Here is a 27171-nt window from a genome sequence, read left to right as displayed (position 1 = left end):
CCCCCCCCCCCCCCCCCCCCCCCCCCCCCCCCCCCCCCCCCCCCATCACAGCAGATTAGGCGCTAACTAACCCTCCTTTAATTAACTCATGATTAGGTATTAATATCTGGCGCAGGTTCCAGGCTTGCAGTTGTTGCCTTAATAAGTGGATTAGCGTTAGCCTCTCGCTGCTCTCTCTCTCTCCAGCTAAGAGATATCTATCCTCCTCTCCATTTCACCCTCCTCCCTCTTGGCCTTCTCTGGCAGCTGTTCAAAAGCAGAATTTTCCTGCTAACAAGTTTGTTCTTGTGGTCAGAGTGGATGCAGGGTCAGTGTTATGAACTTCCACACAGACAGAATTACATGCAATGCAATATGCCTTTCACACAGCTGATGTGAGAAACATTGGGCTTTGATTTAGATATTATCAGAAATTCCAATTTAGATACAGTGTAGCCTCTTGCACAGCACCCTAATAAAATGGGTTAGGGTATTCTCCTGCTAGCTAACATCCTCCTCATCGTGATGCACCTGCTAACCTAAATTAGCAATGGAGATAAGCTTGTTGAAAATAAAAATTGAAAAGGTAACATCATAAGAATAAAAGACATACTGTGCTGTGCTTGTTCTTAAATAAGGTGTCTGCTTGACAAAAGTAATTTTGAAAATGGCAATAAAAGAGGGTGCTGAATTGGCCCTGCCAAATATCCTCAGGCAGCTAGGGTAACCCATTGAGAAAGATTTAGTAAACTACTGGCAGGGATCTCAAGCAGGCTCACAGATAATTAGCAGATCACATGTATGAGCATGCACCTTAGCATGCAAGACAACAACATTTGTCAGGTAACCAGTCAAGTATAAGAGGGATCTGTATAACTCATTCTCATTAAAGAGGTGGTATTTGGCTTTGGTATTATCTCTTTTTTGTGCATGTAACAGGTTTGCAAAGTGAAAAAGCCCAAAGGGAGTTCCCATCTCCCACAGAAAGCTCTGCTCTGAACTGCTTGAAAACAGCACGTTTGCAGTCCAGCCGGTTCCCTTCCTTCACTGTGACGTCACAATGAAAACGCACCATAAAGCCAAGCAGCTAGCGGGGTCTGGCACCAGACAGAGGCCAGCAACAGAAAGTTTTATATTTTACAGTTTTCATATGGAATTTCATCACTAAATACACTTCTGAGAAGTTTTGAGGTGAGAAATCAGCTGTGTAGATTTTGAATATTGGCAGTTTTACGAGAAGGGCCATGGAAATATAATAATGTAAGTATGCTTTATTGGTTGTGAATTATATTTAAAATAAACACGGCAGTGTAACTTCACAGACTTTTCAAGTTGTTGTAAACATTGGCTACAGTTATAGCTAAAATGCTAATGTTACACCCGATGTGAAAGCTACTGAGCAAACGTTAAAATTGTTTGGCCAATTTTTATGTAAAAATGAGTTGAAATATGGTGATTTTTGTATTTTTTTATGGTAAGATGTGAGCCAAAACCTCAAATTTCACATTGTTCTCTAGTGCTGGGTGATGAATAAAATTTTTAAATCATTAGTCACATGATTTTCTTGTGATTAATCGCATTGTTACGAGCAAAACTGAATAATGGATTCTAAAGTAGTGTATTGCAATCTTTTCATGTGGTTTGCAAACACTTTAAACAAATATCGTGCTTTTTACCAGCAGTGTTCCTGTTACTCAGTAGCAATAAAATATTTCTTGTGAATCTCATCTTAAACATTAATGTAATCAGATCGAACATAAAACCAAAGCTATTTGCCACTGACAGAGCATTACCTTTTATCTAGCTTGCTGACTCTAATGGTAACTTGTTAAAACAAGGTACAATTTTCTTGGGGTTTTTTTCAGAACAGGTATCAGCAGAAATAAGCAGTAGCAAGTGTCCTTGTTAGAGTGAGATGAAGTGGTCGAGCACAAGGTGTAGCGACAAGCCGGAGCGTCCCCGCAAAACTAGACGAAGGCCTATCAGGTAAAGTTATGTAGCCTATAATTTTAACTTAAGTTAAATAGGCTACAGCTGTGTAGCGCACAGAAGCCGTTGCCATGGTTACTATCCAGAGCGCCTGCCGTTTACACTCGAGCGCTGTCTCCCTGTCTGATCACCTGAGAAGCGCAGAGCAACCCCGGGGGGCCAAGTGACTACGTTGCAATTTTAAGAACGTTCCTAAGATCAACATCTTCCCCAATACTAATCAGCAGGCAGTGTGTGGCAGTTGTTTGCTTCTCTTGCTTTCATTTATCTACGTCTCCCACACGCTGCATCCAGCGTCGTCTGCCGAAGCCTCCCTCCACTGCTTGTTTGGGTGGGTGATTTGCAGGCTGATCAACATCCCACCCCTCCTGTGACCCGTGGTTTGACTGTATGTGTATTCAGAGCCAGTGAGAAATGGACTTTCAAAATAATAATAATGAAAATAAAAGCCGCGTTAACATGAGATAAAATAATCGTCGGCGTTAATTAATGTGTTAAAGAGACAGGAGCATCTACAGCTTGTTTCAGACAATGGCTGAAATGAGGGCCTGAATGAGATAAAAAATTCTTTTGAACTTTGAATTATGCAAAGCTACCATACAGGAGTCACAGAACTACAATATAAAGCTGTAAATGCAGTATAATAGGTCACCTTTAAGTTAATGTCTTTTACATGTCTTTCCAGATATCTCATGGCCAGTGGAAAGTACACACAGAAATTCCAGGTATGTGAAACAGGTGTTTTACTGTAGAGCAAAAACAAAGCGAACAATATCTGCATCTCTTCTGCATGACCTTGAGGGTTGTATTTCTGTTGAAAAGAATCTTAAAAGACCCTAGATAACATTTTCAACAGCACAAAACCGGGCTTCTTTAGACCCGTAAACGACAGAGTCAGGCAAATGTTCTTTAAGAAACACTTGTAATATTTAGCAGGTGTTAAAAGGATTTACAGGAGAGAAAAATACATTTTCCAGCATATTAAAGCAAGCCACCTGCATCACTTAGCAGGTCCAAGGAGCAGCTTTCAGGGAGCACACTGCAATTTAATGAGAGTATGCTTGAGAAAGGCACTCCCAGCCAACATCAGAACAGACCACAACAAAGTCTGTGTGTTTATTCAAGTATTTACAGCTGGCCTGCAACGGCAAAGAAAGCTCTTTATATGTGACCTTATGGCAAAGGATCAAATTAATGTAATGTGGAAGGAATGAGTAGTCAGGAGGAGGGATCACAGCAGATTGGATTTACTGTGCATTAACATTTTTTTGATTTTGTGATTTATAAAGGGACAATTTTCATCACAGTCAGTAACGATTCTTTTACACTTTTAAGACAAACAGCCATTAAACATTTTGAAAATTGTGTCCTTGTTAGGTGTACAGGCACACAAATAAGGGCTGAACAGCTACAGTTAGTGATATTTATTTCACCCAGTGGTAGTAACTTACACTCGCAGAATAGGCAGGTAATCCAAGGAATAAACAAATCCAATAAAGGTTCAAACAGAAATCCAATGAGTGTGAAAATCCAAAAGTGCAAACACAACAGAATATTCTGGGAAACGGCAAAAACACTCGCCGACAAAAGTATGTAATGATCTTACAAGAACAAAGAGAACACTTATATACTGAAACAGAGAGGGCAGGGTGATCAGACCCAGGTGCAAACACTCAGACAGTGACAGGACAGGAAGCAAAGCAAGACAGGGACAACAGTGGCAGACAACTTCAAAATAAAACAGGAAATACAAGAAACAGGAAACACAACAACCAAACCCCAAATCCATTATAGTCCTAGTCATTCCAGCCCTTTGACGCCATCCTTGCTGACACACAAAGAATGCCAAAAAACTACAGGTCACAAAAGAAGTGCATTTGCCCACATTGTGTGACAGGATGTAAAATTCATACTGGACCAAAGTAAATCCCGATATTTCTTTCTTCTTTCGAGTTGTGAAACAAAACACCAGCTCCTGGCTGATGTTTGTCATTTAGACCTGCAGTGCCGAACATCTGTCTCCCCCTATTGTCAGTGAGAGTAATTACACAAATACTGTTGAAGCCTCCTTCTGATGTTTATGTCTACAGGTGAGCTGGCCCCAGGCTCGTGTTATAAATAGTTACAAAATACAGAGACATTTCAACTTGAGGTCTCTCTCTCTCTCCATTTTTATTTTTAATCCACCAAAAAGTTTAATTAACTGTCTGAAGCCCACCACCCACTCTTTAACTGGGGGGCACTGAACAACTGAAAAAATGTTTTATAATTTAGGTTTAAATAAAAAAAGGTACTGAAGGCATCAGAAATATAAACTATTTACATTAATCATATATTGAAAAATACCTTTACCTGATTATCAATATAAATATACAATGACTTCCCCCTGTTGAGCCTTACTACAATTAACCTCAAAACAGAATAAAAATCACCAAAGCAGATAACACACAGATGGATATGCTGTACAGTTTTTACACACTGCAGTAGTTGTACTCACCTGTCTGAACGTCATACTGAGTCTAGTGCACCGCAGAGTCCGCAACAATCTGCTCTTGGTTCAACTTTGCTACTTGACCATTCTCAGTTCATATAATAACCGTCCCCTCATTTGTCTGTCCCACTGTAACTGGTTAGCTTAGCCTCTGTGTCCCAATTTAACCAGTCCACCTCTCTGTCCCGCTGCGCTCCTCAAAGCAAATGTAGAAATCGCCGTGGATGTTCCACCATGAGCATTTAGCATTTAGCCAGACTTGCACACGCAACAAATTGGGTGTCAACCAGTGAAACAGCAGTCGCGGTTCCTGGAGCTCTCTACATGGTTCTGGGTTGCTCCCCCCTTCAGCTCTGGCAAACCAGTCGTTGCTAGTTACCATAAAACACATCACTACCAGTACACCAGCGTGGGAATGTCGCCACAGACACATTCAAAAACTTTGGTATACTGCGAATACAGATAGATTTACCTGCTGATGATAGGCTTAATAAGAATTGTGAACCCCTTTGGCAATGGCTTGAATTTAACAGATGTTCACTTATAAGTCCCACACTCTAGCTAATAGCAATAGTCTTGGTTACCATGGTTCAGTAGTTTCCAAAATGTTAATAAACAGGCGCCCAGTAGCTGTTACAGCAGATGTATCACCTGAAGTAAAACATTTCCCATAAATATGAGAAGAAATTATTAGTATTAATGATATCATCTAGCAACGAAGGTTACGATATGGTAACCCTAGTTCTGTTAGCACAGGCAGAGCCCTCTACTGGACTCTATGGGTACTACCTCTCCTCCTATCACACGCACATACTCGCCTACTGAAATTTTGTATACTGTAAGGTGCCGACCAATTGGACGTTGCTACTGTACGTGTGTACCGTATAAATAGCGGTGTCCTCACTGCTCAGCATCCAACCACCCTTTCAGCAGATGGCAGTGGAGCATCAGGGCTCCATCGTAGAGGGCTCTGCCTGTGCTAATAGAACTAGAACTTAACATATCATAACCTTCATTCTATCTCCCACAGGCTCCGCCCTCTGCTGGACTCTATGGGTACAGTAGGTGGAGCCCGATGACTGTCCACCCAGCCGCGACAAGCCACAGCTCACCTCACCGACATGATCAGCCACAGGTCACCAGCCACAGGCCCTAAGCTGTCTCCATCCTAAGCAATGGGGCAGTGGGCCACACCTCAGAAAGGTCACTAGACCGCTAGGGGTTTGGCATGACCAAGAGGGATCTGATCCAGCCAGATCTAAACACCTGAACTGTCCTGACCCCTTACAGGGACATCTGGCACAGTCAGTGTAAAAATGTTTTCCCCGACAACTGGTAGTCTATGGTAGACACCAGTCTCTTTCTTCACAGATCCTGAGTGGCACCTACGAGCACAGATCCTGAGAAGGATGCACGTAGGCCTGTGAGATACAGTTACAAAGCCATCCGGCTAGGCGCTTCTTGGATAGAGCTTTACCGATCGCACCATCACCACAGCAAACGAGCATTTGATCAGTGCGTCGAAAGGGGGCCGTGCGCTTCATTTAATGTGTTAGGGTGCGCACAGGACACAACAGATGCAGCCTCGCCTCCCGTATCCAAATGTATGGTCCACGACCTGAACAAGCTTCTTATGTTCTTAGGAACAAAGGAGGGGTTCGGTCTTAACGCTGCTGCACTGTGGTCACCACGAAGCAGCATGCAGCTGGGATGAACCGACAGGGCGCACAGCTCACTCAGCCTCATGGCAGAGGTGAGAGCCAGTAACAAGGCTGTCTTGAGAGATAGCATCGTCAAGGAGGACTGTTCCAGGGGCTCGTAGGGGTTTGACCTCAGAGCCTCTAGTACCAGTGGCAGGTCCCACTGGGGTGCGGAGACACGTAGCACCGGTCGTTGTCTCCTCACACCCTGCAGAAAAAACTTCACGAGGGGGTGGGTGAAGACAGGTCTGCCGCCAGACCCCTCATAACAAGATGAGATAGCTGCCGCATACACCTTAATGGTTGAGTGTGACAGTCCCTTCTCCATTAGGCCCTGTAAGAAGGAAAGGATGGATCCCACTGAGCAGGTTATGGGATCCATTTCCTTCTCAATGCACCAGCGCTGAAAGCCCAAGCACTTAGCTTTGTAGCAGGAAGTGGTGGAGCCTGCCCTCGCTGCCTGGATGGTATGTACCACCTCTGCGGACAGCCCAGCCTGTCTCAACCTCTCCCTTTCAGGAGCTAAACCTGGAGAGGTTGGCCGAGCACCGGCAGCGTGCCTATGGCGCCTGACTCCTGTGACAGAGCCCCCCAGACTGGAGGCACAGGCCAAGGCTCTGTCACTGCCAGCTGCGACACCTCTGCGTACCACCCAGCCAATCTGCAGGCTGGGGGCTACCAGGATGACTGACAACCCTTCCTGTCTCACCCTCTCCAGCAGGGGGGGGGATGAGATGGAATGGGGCGAAAGCATACAAATAATTCTTTTAACCTTGATTGTACACTGCACTGTAACTTTTATTATATTTTAATGTGTATTTTTTCAATTTCCCTATGTTGCTTTTATACCTTTTATATTTCCCTGTTGCTTTTATGTTTTATGTAAAGCACTTTGAATTACCTTGTTGATGAAATGTGGGTGAGGGGGGTGATCTGCGACTCGAATGCCACCGCGACACCCAGCACACCCAGATTGTTGGCCGCTGCGGCCAGCTGTGTGCCCAGTTGGAATATTTTTTCAAAATACTCCAACGTCCCCCTATCCTGCGCTAACGGCGGGCGGGGCTTTCTTCACTCTGAACGCACAGAACAGCTGCTTCTGTGTGGCCCTGCACGCGCAGGAAATCAATCTAACCCGCAACGGGCACTCTCGTCTGCAACGGCTCTGCCCAGGATGCCTCGGTGCACTGCCAGATATCTGGGAGAGCCAGGGAGACAAAGGCGGGCTGAGCACAGCGAGTCGGTCCGTAGAACCCATCTCGGAGCCGACTCACCGGCCGGCGTCTTCCTCGCTCTCCTCGCAGAAGAGGGAGAGCTCACACTGCCAGAAATGCTCCCAGCACCGCTGTCACCGGGTGAGAGGAATGGCTCGGTAGTCAACACACGGCAGTGGTTGGCGGATGCCATCTCTGGCGTGGTCCCTGCCGAGGCATTCAAAGCAGAAGCGATGAGTATCGACCCCGGCGATCAGACCGGGGCACGACTGGCAAAGGCGAGCTTCAAGGAGTGGCGACTCCATACGTGGAGGTGAAGGTCACTGGGCGGTTCACCGTCTGTCTGAAGAAAAAAGGATGCTGAGCAGTGAGAACACCGCTATTTATAGGGTATGCACGTACAGTAGTGACGTCCAATTGGTTGGCTACTTACAGTATGCAAAATGTTTTTGATAGGAGGAGAGGTAGTACCCATAGAGTCCAGTAGAGAGCAGAGCCTGTGTGGGATAGAACTAAATTGACCATTAGAAGAAATTTGTCATGATCTGTCAGCTCAGCTCAATTGAAGCACTACATCGCAATGTTGCACCCAGAGGAGGAGGAGATATAGGACAATGTATAGAAAACACAAGAAGGGAGTCTTTAGCAAAGCTAGTGGGGGCTCTAGGGATGACAACACCAGTCAGTCAGCCTACCACTTTGGTTCAGACTGAACAATTATGGACTGCCATGAAATTTTGAGCAGATAAGTAAAAGTCCCCGGAGAATGGATCTAAATGTTTTCAGTGATGCCCTGATGTTTCATCTAGCTCCATCAACAGCTCAATGTTTTATCTAATCCAAACTAATCACTTTCCCATCAGCCTCAGCTCTACTTTGTGTTTACTGCTAATTAGCTAAGGTTTGCATGCTCATATGCTAAACAAAAAATGTGACCATGATAAGACAAACACACGAAAACAAGCAATTTGGACCCAATCGCAGGACACCCAGGCAGAGCAAGTTCAGTTTCATTGTTTTAATAAATAACCAAACAAAAGGTGAAAAAGCTTACTCGGAGTAGAGGCAGGCACGAGTCAAAAAAAAGATAAATAAATCCAGTACAGAGGCAATGGGCACTAACACAGGAGACAGGCAGGAACACTCAACAGGAGATAAAGACAACCTGAAAGCAAACAAGGGGAAAACATTGACTTAAATATACAAGAGAGAGGTCATTAACAAGACACAGGTGGGACTAATTAGGGTGGAGCAAACAATGAAACAAGCGGGAAAACCAGAGAGAGAAGAGAAGAGACGAGGTAAGAAACAAAGTAAACATAGAACGGGATGATGCAAGGACAGAACAATCAAAGACAGGAAGTTAACTATACAAAGACACATGAGGAAGAATTTACAAAAATACAACTGGAAAACATCTGTGGTGGACTGGCGACCTGTCCAGGGTGTACCCTGCCTTTCGCCCAATGTCAGCTGGGATTGGCTCCAGCCCCCCGCGACCCTGTACGCGGGATAAGCTGTTGACGATGGATAGATGGATGGAAAGTGGAAAAAAATCAGGGCATGGTGAAATTACATTTTAGCTAGTCTTGTGTTTTCTTTTTGTGAACTGACCCTTTAACTCTGGTCCTTTTTTTCAGCCTTTCAATTTTTCATGTCCAAATACATTTAATCAATCACTAAAGTGTTTTTTCCAAGATGTGCATAAATCTCAGCATTAATCTGGACCGTGTGGAAAAATTGAAAAAAAAAACCCACCTTTACCCTTTCCTTTTGTTGGCTGTTTGATCAGTAGGATTAGATCCACAATACAGTTGCACCTCCACTTACCTCCTCATTCAAATCTTCTACCTGTCTCTATTTGTCCCCTGTCCTCTCTCTCTCTCTCTCTCTACTCCCTTCTTCTTGCATAAATGCCACCTCCCCTACCTGAAAGCATTTTCTGCTGATTTACGAGCAAGTTTGTACCGCTCACATTATAAATCTCTCACCCCCGTGACACTCCTCTGCTGGTATTCATCCACCATTTTTTATTTTGTCTGTTTTGTTACAGAGTGCTTTGGACTGGGGCCAAGGAAAGGCACTCTGGCATTATCGAGAGGTTTAACAGGAATGGAGTGTGAATTAAAACCAAGCGGCTCCAGCACCGCTGCCGACCTCGGCAAACCTGCGTCCGTGTCCTTTTGTTTCTTTTTTCAAACGTCTCAGATTATTTCTTACCTCATATTAAAATGGCAAATGAGAAAAGATTCAAAACCCCACCAGAATGGCCTCAAAATCAGTCATTAAGTGCTTCAAGTCTCAAATAAAAAGACATTTAGAATCTGAAGTACCCAAGCTTCCTTAAATGGCTGGTAAACATGCTTCTCTTTGCTCTTAATCATGCTTTACACTTTGCGTCTGAGTCAGTAATCACCAAAGTGATCACCCCCTATCTATTTGCACGGGGCTGCTACTGTATGTGAATCTGATTGAATTTCCCCATAACCATTCAATTTTTACAAAAAAATAATTAAATAATAATTAAATTCAGTTGAAAATTCTGACACTTTGGATGCACCTGTACGATGTCACACTTTTACAGTTTGTCACTTTGAGATTTAGCAAAGCAAAATCTGAAGTTAATGCTGAAAATGTACAAAAACCTTCCTCTGCAGATTTGGCCTCTCTATAAACAAATCTATGGTAAAAATCTGAAATGTTAAGATATTAAAATATGTGTACATATATGATGAAATATTTTTATCCAATATCAGTTTTTCACATTGTGTAATTAATGTAAGGAACACTATCTATATCTCTTATATATGAACATTTATGTTACAAAAATATATGTGTATATCTGTTAAATATTTAATAGATTTAACGGTTTAACTGTCTTTTGAAATATGTGGTATATGTACATGTAGGTATGTGACTAACATATTAAATACTTTATTTACATGGTGATATACCAGGTGTTGTGTGGTCATGTTTAGGACAAAAGAAAGATAACTTAAAACAGCTTCATCATCATCATCGCTTCAGCCTGTTTTGTAATTTCACCAAACTATGTCTGAACAATACTTACTTTCAGTCGAATAAAAGGGACATCAGTAATCTCGGCAGTTATCACTGGTCTCTCCTTAGGTAAAATGAGTGCTATGTGACATTGCTACAGTCAACACAAGCCCAGTTTGAAAGGTGTTTGTTTCAGTATTTCAGATGAGGAATGGTTACCTACATGTATGTGGTGGTGCTGGAAAGCGAATGATGAAAATGACGGTGGAATCTGAGCTGCTGGAGATCGTCTCCTCTCCCTCCCCATCTGGATGCCTTTATTTCCGCGATCCCGACAACCTGTGTTGAGACTTGCCTTTAATCACTCAGCGAGGGCCTGTCTGCAAAGGTCAGCTCCATTGATTCAGTACAGAAAAGGAGAGTTGTCATCTTTTATGCCGGGCATGGTGATATCTCTATAATTCTCTGTGGGAGACTTGGTTGTTCCGAGGGGGCTTCGCGCTTACAGATACATTTGAAGAGATGTTCTCTCTGTCCTCTGTTGAATTTGTGTTGGAACACCACTTACAGAGTAAACCAGCTCAGCTTTAAAGTGGACATTTGTGAGTTCTTTGTTAAATACTTTGTTACCCTCTATGATGCTCATTGTGGGCATTCTAAGAGGTCACCTGGCTTTCAAATAGTGGTCTTTTGGATTTTAGGTTGATGTCTGAGAAAAAATATTCTTTAGCTGTATTCCAGACCATTAAGGTACATGGCTTTTTTAATTACATTACAGGGTTTTTACTAAAGCAAGTGTAGCTGTAATGGCAAAATTTAAATTTTTGCATTTCTCGAAACATATCGAACAAACAGCACAACACCGTGGATTACCTGCAAAAGCCCGTAACTTGCTAAAAATCCTATCTCTCAAAAGCAAATCTTTATGTCAGTGAACATGTCAGTGTCATCAGAATGACAAGCCCTTGTGTCATTATTTACTAACAGTGTACTATGTTATATACATGTGTTTTCTGATGTAAACTATGGCTAACGTTTTGATGAGAATGATTGAAAATGCACAAGGCTGTACTTTTTCAATATGGCATATCAACAGTATCAAGTTATACATTGCAAGAGATTGGACAGGATTCACAGTTTTTACTAATCGTACTATAATTTGTTGACAAACCATGTCGTTGTGATGCAGAAAAGAAAAAGGCAACACTGTTTTACAACATTGCATAGCACAACGCAAGAAATGACAAAATTAGAAATGTGAACACTCCTTAGGCTGATGTTCCTGTCTGTCAGGTCACAGATTCTCATCCACATCACAACGGATATCTTCATCAATTACAGTAAGGAGACATTTACAAAAAAAAAGTCTAATAGACATGTATAGAAAATATGATTGACAGATCTAGACAATCTATCTCTCTCTCTCTGGCGTTAGTTCAGGCAGGCAACGAAGTCAAGCTCAGCTCATTCCAGCATATCAGCGATAGCAGCCATGTTTAGCAGCACATCAGCTGACAGCTCAGCTGATTCCTCTTAGCATTCATTGACAAATACCAGACAAGGTGCCTATTTAAGCTGCCGTAGTCTACCTGCCCGTCCTCGCTGCTTCCTATGCGAAAGCTCATAACCCACCGCCACCCCAGCTCCACCTTTCAGGTTGTATCTGAAAGGGATGCACAATAATTATTGATACGATAAGCATTGGCCGATTGGGCATATCTCATTATCGGAAGCATATCGAGGAATTAATTTGGCTGAATAGAATCAAACATGCTAAGATGCGCCGCCGCACTGTCGCGCTCTGGGCGTCACATCGCTGTGCGCGGATAGAACCACACAGACGCAGTTCAGGCAGCTAGCTCCTGTTCTCCTTCCCTGTGTCTCTGCGTGATCCATTGCAGGTAAAAATGTGCAGATTGAAGCTACATGGCAATCTAAGCTTAACAGTTAGACTACAGACAGCTTTTATTTAGCTCGTTGTACATCTAGCTTTGCCAAGCTTGCGTTAGTGCGGTGTGCTTTAAATAAGATAGAGGATGAGAGACGTGGTCAGAACAGATCAATTAATCCCGTCTACACATTATACTCGTTAATGGATGTATCAACAAAGTTGTCTTTTACTCTTAAGGTTTTGTTGCACTTGCGGCAGTGGTTTGGAGTCACCGTCACTTCAACGTGTCCACTACCTACCTCCGCATTTGCCACTGTTGGTGCATATGAGCCCACATGTGTGTTCGTGTGCGGAAGGCGACACAGAGCAGCAGAGGCCGCTTCCTGATAATAAACAGTACGGTCGTCAACCCCAGGCCTGTGTTGCTACTGTAGTATGTTGTGATTTGTTGTTGTCTATTCTTATTTTGTTTATGCACCATGGTCTGTACGAAACAACATTTTGTTCAGCTGTATACTTGAATGTGAAGAATGACAATACTGTAAAACAAGCCCATCTGGTTGTCACTCGCATTGCATCACTGGCATTAAGTTGAGCTTTTTTCAGCGTTTCCCTGTAGTGTCGATTGGTGCCTTTGGAGTTTCTGTAGCTCAATAGTAAGAACCAGGCTGCAGTAAGGTCCCTTTCACAATGAATAGCAGCGTATCTCTCTCCCAGCTTTTGTTCTATATGTGACAGTGGCCCCTTATATCCTTTTCTGTGTAGATCCTAGAGGTAATTTACTGGCAGAGGTTCATACAGACATTTTGACATTGCCTGCCATTGTCTCTAGGTCTCCCAAACCCGTCCCCACAGTGCATTATATTTACTGCATGTCACCAACACTAAAAGACACTTGATAACGTGGACCTTGCCTAGCTAGCTACAGCTTTACAGACTCTATATTTCAAAGCGGCTGAAAAGGCTCTGACATGCTAACATGCTTCTTACATGTAGCCACCAGAGTGTCATGGAACTTGTCTGTGTTCTGGATAGCTGTTTCATATGTAGCTGAAACATTTGACTCGGTTATGGGATATGGATCGTGGCCCATTTGATCTAAGAATCAGCTGTGGTTCGAGTCACAGAGTTAAGCATCCAGTTCTCTAAAATATAAATACACTGTTTTACAAACTACATTGCCACTGTTGGTCCAAGCCATTTGGGCTTCCTAGGTTGTTACTGTGGTCATATGACATACTTTGAACACAGCGCCTATGTTTGGAAAAGACCCAGTTTAGTACCAACAGTCTTGGCCTATTTGGACAACATGGTGTAACCCAGGTCACTAAGACTTAACAACTCAATGTCTGTAGATGAGTGTATGTGTGAGGTCCTGCTCACCGAAACCTGAAACCTGAGTGACACAGAGGCTACGTTCAGATTGCAGGCCAAAGTAACCCAAATCAGATTTTTTGCCCATATGTGACTCAGATCTGATCTTTTTATGACAGTGTGAACAGGCCAAGTTACATGGAATTAGATCTTTTCCAGTTCGGATTTGGGCCACTTTCCATATGTGGTCCAAATCTGATTCTGATCGGATCTTTTTACATGCGACCTGAGTTTGGACACTCAGGTCGGAATTGATGCGACTTCGACGTCACTCTAGAGCAGCTGTTCTGCTGTAGGCGGAGCCGTGATGAACGAAAAAACTTTACCAAAAGCTATTATTAAACATGTGGATCCACCGGTCTGCAAGCTCTCTTCTGAGTTATGTACATCCGGAAGGATGCCAGTAGAGCGAGCAAGAAAGAGAGAGGGAGGGTGAGATGGAGAGAGACGGATTGAGTTGTTGGGCAGATCCGTTGTACAGCGCAAGAAACCGTAATGAAAAGGACAGAAAGTTGTAAACACTTGACAATAAGGTTAGCAAGTAGGAGCTAACCGGAGCTAACCTCGGTGGCTCTGTTTAGCCTACTTCTGCACGACAGCGTGCTGCGTGTAACATCGTGTTATTCTTCTGCACATGCGGGTCACTTTCAGACCGTAGACAGTTCACACTGGAGTCTGCTATGGGCCACATTTAAACAATAATGTGAGATCTTCTGGTCTTCAGCCAAGGCTTTGCTAGACATTCCACAATCTATGACTGAGGATCAAGTGGGATTGCGCCTCTTTTGTTTGGACCCCCACTCTCTGGAACAACATCCCTGAGGAGATCAGATCAGCAAGCCATCCTCTTTTAAACCCCTATTAAAAAAGCAATCATTAACTCTGGTCTCCCTCATGTAAGTTGGATACGGCACACATCCATCCCATCTATCACCTATCAATTACTAGATCAGTGGCTCAACAACCATCTATCTGCATCATGAATCACATCATGAATGTTTCTGTGGCTTTCAGTAAGCTTTGAACCAGGAACATACTGTATATGACGGCTTAGCAGACAATGGCACTTTCAGCCTCAAATCAGCTTTGGGTATAAAGATTTGTTCATTCATGTACTCAAACCCTCTAATTGGCATTGAACGTTGGAAGTGGACTTCCAATATGAAATGCAAGAGTGTGACCCAGGTCTCAATATCAGTGATGTTCTTTTTGTAAAAGGTGCAGGTTTGATTTGAGCAGTTAATGTTCCTTATTCACAGTAAATACAGCAGAGTCACAGTTGGGACTGTTTCCATATGGTGGACTCACACAGTAGCATATTTAGTTTCCTTCAATTTCCCACAGTGTGATGGTCAGATATGCTTATTGTCCTAAAACACACAATGTTTTGTATATTTTATTATATAAATGCCTTTTGAAAGTACATTCTGGCTTCTAATTTGAGACATAATGTTGACATCAGAGCATAGCAGTGAATGACAGTGATCAAATCTAACGTGAAAGCTTCAAAAGAAATCACTGTAATTTCTTTTCTGGTGCTTGGACTAATTTATGAGACATCTGAAACGCATTGTTCTGATGATGAAATTAATTATTTCTGCACCCCACAGTAGACTTCTTGACATTAACACATTGTGCTGAGGCCACTGGAAAAGAGCTGTGCACATGGCTCCACTGACTGCTGCTGTCTGCATGAATGGGTCTTTCTTTGTTTAAACATGACACTTTGAAAGGCCTCTGAAGTTTCTGTCAGACAAAACTGGGGTTAAATGTAATACAGTGTGCTGCAAATTTCAGGGTGCTCTGACACAAGTGGGCTGGATTCTCTAATGTCACCTAATAGTCCAATGCATTTATCTGTCATACAAACCACTAGACAAAACAAGTAGGCAATCAACAGTGTGTGCAAAAAAACACCTTTCCAGTGTACGCAGCATGTGTATGCTGCATGTGGTGGATGGAAATAGCAAGACAATTGCTTTTATCACTGACTGTGAGAACTGATGAAACTGCACAGGTAAAGATACAAATTTGGAAATATCTCTTCATTATATATATCCCTATATAAATTAATTTCAAACCCATCATTTATTTTTTTATGTTTTCTACCTGTTACATGGACTTGTTGCATATAACTGAACCAGAGCAGGACTGATCTGTGTGAAGATATTACCAGTGTGTTTCCTCAGAATCAAAGAACAGGAGCTGTATTCAGTCTACAATGCAATCATATGATTAACTGCAAAGAGATGAGGCAGGCTGGGACAATGAAAAGCCTGGACTCCTTCCAACTTTTCATTATAAAATCTCTCCTGGTATGCAGTGAGAAGGACGTTCTGTGTTTCGTTTAGTTTCCATGTGCAGGTAGGAGTCGAGGTGTAGCTCAGATGAAAAGACAGACAGGTGAATTGGCCCCGTCTTCACCTCCAATTCACTCTATGCTGCTCCATTAATCCCCACATTCCTCCACCCCTCTGACCTGCCTGTGGGAGGGGTCAAAGGTTATGCTCACCATCGGACCCTCCCCAGTGCCCCAGACTCCCAGGGGGAGAAGCCTTGGTTTGACCCGTGTCCTCGAGCCAGGATCCATGGAAAGGAGACGAGGAGGCAGGAGGGTCACGGTCAAGGATTCGGTGTCAACATCAGGAACACACACACTCACACACGCACATGCTGTCGTCCTCCATCACTTGGCTGTGCTTTAGACTGCTTCTGGATGTCAACACAGACACTATTGATTTCCCATTCATCTGGAGCAAAGACCTACAGCAAAGGAAGAAGAGGAAAGGGAAAAGAAAGGAAAAGGAACTAAAGGAAAACGAGGTGAGCAAATGACAGAAAATTATGAAATGAAAGAACAGGAAAAAAGAAAGGGAAACAGCGATATAAAAGCAAAGGAAAAAGAGGACATTGCCAATTTGGATGGGTGGATAGCATAAGGAAATGTATAAGAATGTACATTTGCCTCTTTAACAATTAACACTGTTAACAGAAGCATTTTCCCGTACAATAATAGAACTATAAGCTTTACTGACATCTCCCACTAGTATGCCCAGTCAGAACTTGGGTTCTTAGGAATACAAACTTGGCAAGTTGAAATTTAACGCAGAACAAGAGTTTGACTCTGAAACCAACGTTTATCTTCCAAAATGATTTGTTAGCAGAGAATCTGAGCTTCACCGATGTTTCTGCAGGAGCAACAAATCGACACAAAACACATACATGATTATTAAATATTTACTTAATCAACAATGCATAATAGTCATAACCTAGTAATATGTGAGTTTGAATATTACATGTGAGGTCATAGTCAAGCAGCTGACGCAAGTGCTGCTCCAGTGTACTGCCTGAACTTACGCCATGCTCCATTGGTGGGTTTGGATCAGTTTTTTTGCCATAGATCAAACCGTTCTCACTCCCACCTCGTCACATACTGTATGGACGTATGGTCAAGACCCGTTGGCGTCAGTTTGTAACACACTGGGGATCCCCATAGCGTCGTAATTCAACACACTGTTGGAAGGCCTGTAGCTTCACTTTTGAACAGGAAAGGTAGGTATGATATTTAAAAGAAAAAAACAGAGTAAGTAGCTTATTGGGTGGACACAGGGCCAGAAGCTGGACCTTCAACCAGGAGACCAGTGTTTGTTTCCCATGTGAAACAAAAAGTCAACATTAAATGTTTTATTTAAGTAACGTAGGTTACGTAAGTGGCATAAGTAAACTGACGTCCGTAATGTAGTTATTTTAACCCAAGCAATGATCTTTACCAAAACCTAACCCAGTCCATTTGTTGCCTAAACCTAACCATGTAGTTTAGTTTTCTAAACCTAATCAAACTGCAAAGTCTGACAATGCTAACAACGTCCTATTTTAAAATGGTGACATTTTACAGCGTGAACAAGTAATTTCATGCATATTTATTGTTGCTAACTAGACTGCGGAGCCCTAAACATCGAAGAACAACGCTAAAGTGGTACCCAGGGCATTAAAAAGCAAAACCAACGGGTTTTGACCAAGCGTCCATATGTGACGCGTTGGGAGTGAGAATGTGTTGCATAGATGGTGGTCGATGCAAACTTGTGCATCAACTAAACCATTATACTGGAGAAACACAGTAGTCAGGTCGGTTTTATTTATACAGCCCAATATCAAATTTGCCTCAGGGGGCTTTTTGCATAAGTGTTATTTACTTATTTATTTTTAAACTTCTCTGTTTTAGGTCTTCGGATTCGCTGTTTTAGTCTGAACGGGAGGGACAGACGTAGCCAAAGGTCTGCATTTTAAAATTAAAACGCAATAGTGTGGCTGGAACCAGTCCAACGAAAAGAAGGCTACATGCTGAATTGACAACACGCCAACGTCATATGCACACCCGTCTACAAACCAATCACTTGCCCTTAGATAGATGCAGTGGTTTTCAGAGTTTCAGAGAAAGCACTGCACAGAGTGATACAAGTTGATAATGGCCTACACAGCTTATGTTAGAGCATCTCAGGTGCATCTCTTCTTTCACAAAACCTCTTGACAGACTAAAACATCCTAGTGTTTCCACAGTATTGTATTGCAAATGATTTACCTGAGTCTATTGTCATTGTATTGGTTCTCATTGTAACACCAGAGAAAAGAAGAGGAAATTTGTTCTATTGTGTTCCGGTCTCTTCACTGACCTTCAGCCCAAGGCTGTCACTGTAATTGTCCTCCAGCCATGCAGCTCTTTCTCCCCATCTATCAAACTGAAGAGTGTCAATCCAAGAAGAAAACAGAGGTTGTGTTAATGAATATGCAGATGGATGCAGTTATGTAGTAAAGAATACAGTGATCAGTCACTCAGCATCAGAAATGGAACTGCCCCCAGTCCTGGACTACTTTCCAACTAGCTGGGTTTCTAAATAGACAATACCACTCCACTCCAACTAGTTTTACTGTACTACAGGGTAAAGGAAAGGAAGCAAGACAAGTTAAAACACTTTAAGACTGCATCAGTTGTTTGATATTCTGACCAAAATCTATCACCATCAGTGATTGCTGCAGGTGATTCATCCCCCTCTGTGAGGAAAGTAAGGTTATAGTCCAGTTTTTGATGTCCGGCTGGATTTATGCAGAATTTGCTGCCTATGTCTGGTCCCTGGAGTTACAATTTCAGTCTTATGACGAATATTTTGAATTGGAGAAAACTACATACAACCAGCTCTGTCAGCTTCTCACTGCCAAATAGGAGGGATTAATCCACTGTTCTCATCATTCGTCACATATGGACGCTTGGTCACGGCCGTTTGGCGTTGCTTTTTAACGCCCTGGATACCCCTTTAGCGTCATTTTTAGACGTTAAGGGCTCTGCGGGCAAGTTAGCAACACTTAATAAATACGCTACGTACGGTAAAGTGGTAGCAACAATAAATACGCTACGTACGGTAAAGTGGTAGCAACAACAAATATGCAACGTCTGGTTAGACCTTTAAAATAAAACGCTAGAGTTACGAAAGATCGCCATTTTGAGAAAGCAAATTATTGAAGTTGTGAAATGTTGCAATTTGGTTAGGTTTAGCCAACAAAACTACTTGATTAAGGATAGGAAAAGATCATGGTTTGGCTTAAAATAACTATGTACGTCAGTTAAGACGTAAGTTAACTAACGTCATTTGTGTAACTTACACAATTTAAAAATATTTAATGTTGACTTTTTGTTTCACATGGGACACGAACACGGGTCTTCTGGTTCAAAGTCTGTGTTCTGGCCCTCTATCCACCCCAACCACCTGCTTACTCAGTCTTTCCTGTTAAATTTATATATCTTTATATATACCTACGTCAAAAACCGACGCCACAGGGCTTCCCCCAATGCGTTTAACTATGACGACAATGGCTCTTGACCATGCGTCCATATGTGATGAGTCAAGTAAAAGTGCTAATACCCCACTGTAAAAAATTCTCTCTTACAAGTAAAAGTACTGCATTGAAAATATTACCTAAGTAAAAGTATGTAAGTATAATCAGTAAAATGTACTTAAAGTAACAAAAATAAAAGTACTCAATGCAGAATTAAAGGTGTCCCCTGTGACTGTTATTTTACTAGTTGGTTGAGGTTGAACAATCATTTATCACACTGCAATTAATGACTTCTCTCCATTAATCGATCTATTTTGATATTTTTTAATAGTGAGATGAGTGAATTCATGAAAAATGAATTTAACGAACGACAAAATACTATAAAATTCTGTAAATCAACTACTGTACTATATGTCTTTGTATAAACTGTTGAGTAGTTTAATTTATAACAAATCATCATATTTTCAGATAAATAAATGTAGTGTAGTAAAAAGTGTAATACGTTGCAGCTTAAGAAAATACATGCCATTAAACAGAACACAAGCATATCACGAAAAATGTCTTCACAACTTTGACAGAATGAAAAGCCAGGGGATCAAGACATTGTTGCACCGTCTTACCTGACACGTCCCTTCTGTCTGGGTAAATCACTGGCAGAACGGTTGGTGGTTCCTATTTTAAAAAAGTAGGACCAGCAGATGTGTTCCAGTTACTGGGGTATGACTGCTCAGGCTGCTCAGGGGTGTGGGGTACCAGGGCTGCTGCTTTGAGCCATTGGGTACTTATAGTGATCAACCGCTGATATGGATCGAAAAGCTGGGGACAGAATCCTTCCTACAAATACTGTTTAAAGGTTCACTGTGTAATATTTCTATTGAGGATCTATTGACAGATACGCAATATAAGATCCATAACTATGTTTTCATTGGTGTATAAAGACCTTACATAATGAACCGTTATGTTTTTATTTCCTTAGAATGAGTCTCTTACATGGAGGTCGGTATGTTGCACCGCCATGTTTCTACAGTAGCCCAAGCAGACAAAATGCTGTACAAAGCGCGTTTCGTCACTATGTTGAATACGTACAAGGAAGAAGAAGAAGAACAACAACAACAACACCAACAACAACAAGTAACGTTAGTAGTTGTAGTTGTCTGGTTTATTAGAAGTAAGAAAAAGAGAAATTTGGACACCACACGTATTATATAGCACAAGAGCTGACAGGTGTGTCAGCCAGCCTAGCTTCTCTTGCGTGCTTGGGAAGGGAGGGGTGACTGGTGCATTCATGTGGTGTCGGAATAATCATAATCTTTTTTCCTACTTAAATCTTTATTGCAAAAAGACAATTAAAGTATTCACGAGACATAAAGAAGTATACAGAACGCTGATTTGTGAAAAATCACGGATTGCATTTTGCAAACATGTAATTTGTAATATGGTTATAACGGTTAGTTTGCTGTCCATGTAGAGTGAACTAGATGTCTGTGTGTTGTTTATATGCTCTGATAATACTAATCTAACACATCTTTGTAGATTCCACATTCCGACTTAAGAGCACATGAACACACTGAAGTCGGGAGAACGATGGGACCATCTGACGAGCGTGTGAAAGCACCGTGAGTCACTGGTTGCAATTCACAACCCTCACCACTAGATGCCACTTTACTTACACACTGAACCTGTAAAACTTTGTTTAAAGTAAGCAAGTGCTCATATTAAGAATAGTGATAGATTTATTATTATTTTTTAATTTAATTATTTTTTCTTGATTTATTTTTGTGCTGTTAAAAATGTAGAAATGCACTGAAACCAGTGCCGAGCTGTGGCTCAGTAGCCTATTTACACTGCTGACGTAATTAGGCTATAGCCTAATTGAAATTTGGACTAAGCTATATTTTATATTCAGTTCTGTACTCTATAGTGTATTTGAATTACATACAGCACAGTCATTTAATTTGTACAGTCATTTGAAACACGTATGAAACAGCTGTACTGTATTTTGAAACAGTCAGTAATATTCAGTAAATAGCGAAGCCGTCCTTTTCATTACTTTATCCTGATGTCAAGATGGCAATCTGCAGAAAGAAGAAAAAAAACATTAATTTATTATAATCATCTGCTTATCAACCTGGACACACTTCATCTCAATAAAAGGTTACTACTTTATAACTAAAGTGAGAGCTGTCTCCATGTTCTCAACGGTTCTCACTCCCTGACTCGTCACATATAGTCACATGGTCTAGACCCATCGGCGTCACTTTGTAACGCACAGGGATCCCTATTGCATCATAGTTCAACGAAGTGGGGGAAGCCCTGTGTCAGTTTTTGACGTAAAGGTAGGTGTATGATATTTAACAGAAAAGGCTCAGCAAGCTGGTGGTTGGGATGGATGGAGGTCCAGAACCCCCAACTTTGAACCAGGAGACCGGGGTTCGTGTCCCGTGTGACACAAAAAGTCAACATTAAGATTTTTATTTAAGTTACGCGAGTTACGTAAATTGACGAAAGTGATGTTAGTTAACTTCTAATCTTTTCCTAACCATAACCAAGTAGTTGTATTGCTTAAACCTAACCAAATAGCAACATTTCACAACTTCAATAATGTGCTTTCTCAAAATGGCGATCTTTCGTAACTCTAGCGTTTTATTTTAAAGGTCTAACCAGACGTTGCATATTTGTTGTTGTTACCACTTTACCGTACGTAGCGTATTTATTGTTCGACTTTAATAACGCGCTGTTTCAAAATGCAATGTTTCAAAATGCTAGCGTTTTATTTTGGAAGTCTAACCGGACGTTGTATATTTGTTGTTGCTAAGCGTTGCTAACTTGACTGCGGAGCCCTAAACATCAATAAATGATGCAAAAGGGGTACCCATGGTCTTTGAAAGGGCAATGGGAGTTACGAGTCGGGAGTGAGAATGTGTTGGATCTTAGTACTTGCATGTGCTCTAATCGTCTCATGTGATGCTGCTCAGCCAATCAAATCTGTGCATTCCGATAAGCATTGCCAGAGCCGTTAACGGCCCTGAGCATTGCGAGTCAAGTCCGCAAGTGAGATAAGGCACACAGAGGAAGAGAGGAGACGACAGTGAAAAGAGATTTCACATGGCTTTTAACCAAGAATGTACAGATTCTCGCATGTACATTCTTCATGCGGGAAGTTCAAAAGAATATCTCATGTATCTCCAATCCTCCAATCCTGAAGTTGAGCAACAAATAAAAATAATTTTATATTATTATTATATATATTATTATTATATTTTATTTTAAGATGGACATTTACAAAAACTTTTTTTAAATGCAGCCATTAGATTACTTAAATTTAGAATTCGTTATTAGAGCAGTTATTATTTATTATCCCTTCAGTTTTATGTTTTATGTTGAAATAGTGTCTGATTTGACCTTTATATACAGTCTATGGATTTGACAGTCAGTTGTTGACTAAAAACATATGCTGATACAACTAGGCTATACGTTATGGTAGGCTACTGGATGATAACGCAAATTTTCTCTAACTGGAACTCTTTGAATTTTAATTGAATACCTCTGGTATAGAAAGTAAAGAAGGATCTCCAGCCACAAAAAAGCTCCCACACTCCTGTAATACAGTAAGAGCTACTCCTCTTCTCAATAAAATCTGTATTTATCTTGGCCGACACATGTAGGAATTGGGCACTGGCTAAAGCTCTGAACATATTCATGTTAAAATCCATTTTGGTTCAGTTTGTCCACTTTCACAGCTTGCCCAGAACACAAACTTTGATTTTTAATGGCCCCTGAACTGTTAGCTGATTCAAAATGACATAATGCTATACTCTTACTTTTTCGTTCTGCTAGCAGTATGTGTGAAAGAAGTGTGCACTGTGTTTTTGATATTCTCTCAAGTGTGTATGTGCACTGTGTGTAGATGCGGGAGGACGGCCTGTGAGTGTGTGGAAGTGTCCCCGGCCATGCTCTCCTTGCTGCAGCAGGCAGGCAGGTAGGGTGGGGGCATTTATCAGCCCTCTAAGTGGCTGTAGGAAAAGCAATGCTCGCTGGGAGTCGAGCTGACAGCAGTTTTCCGCGGATCGATCTGCAGTGCTGCTCCAGTTTATGACAAAAGAGTTCACGACACGGCAGTCACAAAGTCAATACCGTGATAAATACTCTCCCTCCATTCAGTCCTGTCCTCCACTTTACCAGGCATTTGGCCTGACAGTTATTACTCCTGCGGTAAATCCACTGACCAGAGGGGAAGAAAAGGCACTCCGCTCCAGGTCTCTGGGCTGGATTTATGGACCCTTGTGGACCAAGTTTACTTAATTTAAAGAAAAGATATAAACTTGGAGAGTTGTTCCTTTTGCAGGCGAGCCACTGCTGTAGTTGTACCCATGGGAAGGTGAAAAGAAACATTTTAATGTATGTATTTACACCTGTATGCAAATGAAAAATTTGAGGCAGTGTTTTCAGCTTTGTCCAAGCATGTAGATGACTATTAATACACCCAAAATAGAATTTTAACATTTCCACCCTTTTTTCTTCTCTGGGAATGTAATTTGAATAATGACTAGCAAATTAAAATCAGGGATTAAATCGTGCGCTGTCACACTTGTTTGTTGTTGGTTTGACCGACTAACACCCACAAACTTTCCATCACATGCTTGTCACATTAACATGAAAAGATGCCTGTAGTTCGGTTTCTCACAAATGAAGAAATATTAGAAAATGTTTTGTAATTTGCCATAGATCTTTGCCTCAGCACTAATCCAACATGTTAAATCCCTTTACGGTTAAAAGTAGCCTTATCCTCGCATATGGCTGGGATCACAGTAATCAACGCAGCAGATTACGCGGATGAAAATTACACTGGTACATATGAATATTTTCAATTATTCTGGTCCAAATAATACAAGTCTGGGGTGAGATTAATGGGTTTTTTCAATAATGACTTACAAACAGGACATCTATTGCATGTTGAGTGGCAAGTCATCGTGTTGCAGCATGACTCATAATCCTGTTAGAGATTGGGAAACACATAAAAAGATGTCATTAAGATTTAGTTGTTGTGGGATCGTCAATAAAACGTTGGCATGGACACCCCGGCACTTTGCATCCCATAATGCAAAGTGTCTCTCACAGGCTGTGACCCACATTGGCATCAATGAGCATGACACAGTGTCAGTTAAACTCAATCTAAATACTGACACTTAGCCAACAATTATGGACTCAACAAGCCAGAATCTCTGCAGTGATCTATTTGCTTCTCTCTCTTCTTCTGTCTCGCAGCCAGGTGGAAGAAAGTACATTTACTTAATTGCACCTCTGAAGTACTGGGATTTGACTTGTATTTCCAAAATGTGACTAGATGTATTTACTGCATTTCACTACATTCAACTTTCGAAGCGTCGCACTGGACTTTTTTCCTCTCCTCAAAATTGTATTCACAGCTGTTGTTACCAAGGTTACTTAGCAGATAATGGATGCAGGTTTATCATCTAAAATACAATGTGACACTTGAATAGAGACCATAGGCGGAAATCCCGAGGGGGACATGTCCCCCCCTTAAAAACCAATCAAATAATATAATGATATATACTTAGAATAACTGTGTAAATAGTAAAACAATACAAATGCAAACAGGGCAATTAAAGTACTTTTTAAGTTTAGAACAGACATTTTGAGTCCCCCCTCTCTTGCCTCACAGTGGTTTGGTCCACTGCCTGATTGAGTCCGGTGGCAGAAAACCAGTTGAATCCGTCAGTAGTTGTGGAGCTCCAGTAATGTTGTTTTATGCACCTTAAACATTGGATGAACTGATTATTTTGTCTTTAATACAGATGATGCTGAGTCATTAATAAATTAATCATGACAAAAAGTTATGATAACCGATTATTTTTCCATGAGCCCACTCTTATTATAACATTACCTAGCTTATTTGGTAGCTTGTTTGACAGCTTATTGGACTGGAGATCATCTTCTACAGCTAGAGATGCACAGGTTGATCAGCCGTGAACTGAAATAGGCCATTTATTTTCGTTTACTCGCCTCCGACCAGTGACCGGGGCCGAGCAGTGTCAAATATCCAATTTTCTGCCGGTCACATTGAACGTTACAAACACACTGCGCTGTGTTTCACATGTGTGCACAGACAGTAACCTCATGTCACAGCCACACACAAAGGCTAAAACACGTCTTAGGTGTGTGGAAGTTATTCACGAGAGTGAAGAAGATGCAACGCTCACCACATCTGCAGAGAAACACACGTAAAGCACGGAGCAGGTAAAGCACAGTGAACAGTGAACACAGCTGTTGGTGACGATGTCATTCATACCACGGTGGTCTCTATCGGTAATTAACAACAAGCCTCCTCCACACGCGGCTCATATGCTGTGAAAACGGAAACGCGGGTGAAAAACCAAACGTGAGTTCTTTTAAATAAAACTGCTGACAAATAAAGTCAGAGCAGACAGAGAGAGACAGACAGGTGTAGGTGTGTGCTTCTGTGTCTGATGGGAAAAGCATAGTGAGCAGATTACTGTAGTTTGTGATTAAGCACAAAAATATCAAATAATTCTTAAAAGTAGTTGTCAATTAATGGAGTTAACAGAGGCCCATTTCTGGGTCCCCTACTAAGTTAACCCACCATGGCAAGCCTGCCCATGTGTCTCATCACGCTTCTCATTAAAATATTTAAGATACACCAGCATTGTGGAGTAGTTAGACTACATCAAATTATAATGAATAAATATCTTCTCTTACATCCGATGTTGTTGCTGGATGCTTGAGAGTGATACTGCAATACTTGAATTACTTCAGTTCTTGTGCTTACAGTATGCAAATGATGTACATTTGAAGGACAGGTCCCACATTCTGGAAAGTACTTGTGTTTCCAATCAGATGGAAATATCAATAAAAATGTTTTTCATCTCTGTTTCCCGTACAGAGATAGGAATGTGACATGTTTAGCCTTGTGTAGCTCAGGGGCTGGAAGCAGGAGGAAAGTGTGAGCCAGTGTGAGTGGTAATTTACAACTTACAATAACTTCACTTGTTCTGTTTTCATGTTGCCATATTCCACACTGTGTTTCTTGATTCGACGCTGTTGCTGCACCTTCTGCATCTCTCAGGCTATGTGGGCCTCTTTCTCCTACTCCTCCTACCCTTGTATACATATGTGGATGTTTTGGTGACACACTGCTATTGAGGGACACCTCTGAACTGACAGGCCTACTGAATGCAAGGTCCTGGACTGTGGCTGTCTAACTTGTTTTTTAGGATGTGTCAAATTTCCAGAGGACAAATGTCCTTTTAAGGATTAAATTTGCTAGGTCACATTTCAGACCATTCTCATCTCAGGGTGTCCAATACCAACACTTTCAGAAAAAGTGACAGCGTAGTTATTTGACGCTAAAGGTACCCTTCAGCGTCTGTATGAGACACTCTGGAGTGTGTCTTGTACAGACTGGAAGTGCGCTAGCTAGCGTTAGTTAGCTAAGTCCCTTACCTTTCCCATAGCCATTAGAAATATTAGTGCCTAAACCTAAGTCAGCGAATTTACCTACAGCTGTGTAAATCGGCCTCACGGCCAATGTGCTAGCGGGTCAGGTAAGCCTCCTTTGTGTTGCTGCGACATAGCAAACTGTGGCACTTCATACAGACACTGAAGGGTACCTTTAACGTCAAATAATTGCGCTTCGTCACGCTGTCTGAAAGTGTCGGTACTGAC

At 41.7% G+C, this 27171-nt stretch overlaps 1 protein-coding gene and 1 long non-coding RNA gene across 3 annotated transcripts in view; one reads left to right on the top strand and one right to left on the bottom strand.

Annotated features, from left to right (window-relative positions):
• The window catches only part of LOC123979126, a 31921-nt gene extending 22397 nt beyond the window's left edge, over positions 1-9524 (top strand). Inside the window, exons 3-4 of the long non-coding RNA XR_006827155.1 lie at positions 2654-2693; positions 9427-9524. This is a non-coding gene — a long non-coding RNA (uncharacterized LOC123979126). The remainder of the gene's footprint in view (positions 1-2653; positions 2694-9426) is intronic.
• The window catches only part of ccdc85ca (coiled-coil domain containing 85C, a), a 480744-nt gene that overhangs the window by 227399 nt on the left and 226174 nt on the right, over positions 1-27171 (bottom strand). The gene's annotated exons all lie outside the window — the stretch shown is intronic.

The sequence above is a fragment of the Micropterus dolomieu genome, linkage group LG11 (assembly GCF_021292245.1).
Source record: "Micropterus dolomieu isolate WLL.071019.BEF.003 ecotype Adirondacks linkage group LG11, ASM2129224v1, whole genome shotgun sequence".
Classification (NCBI taxonomy): domain Eukaryota; kingdom Metazoa; phylum Chordata; class Actinopteri; order Centrarchiformes; family Centrarchidae; genus Micropterus; species Micropterus dolomieu.
This window is presented reverse-complemented; position numbering and strand designations above follow the sequence as displayed.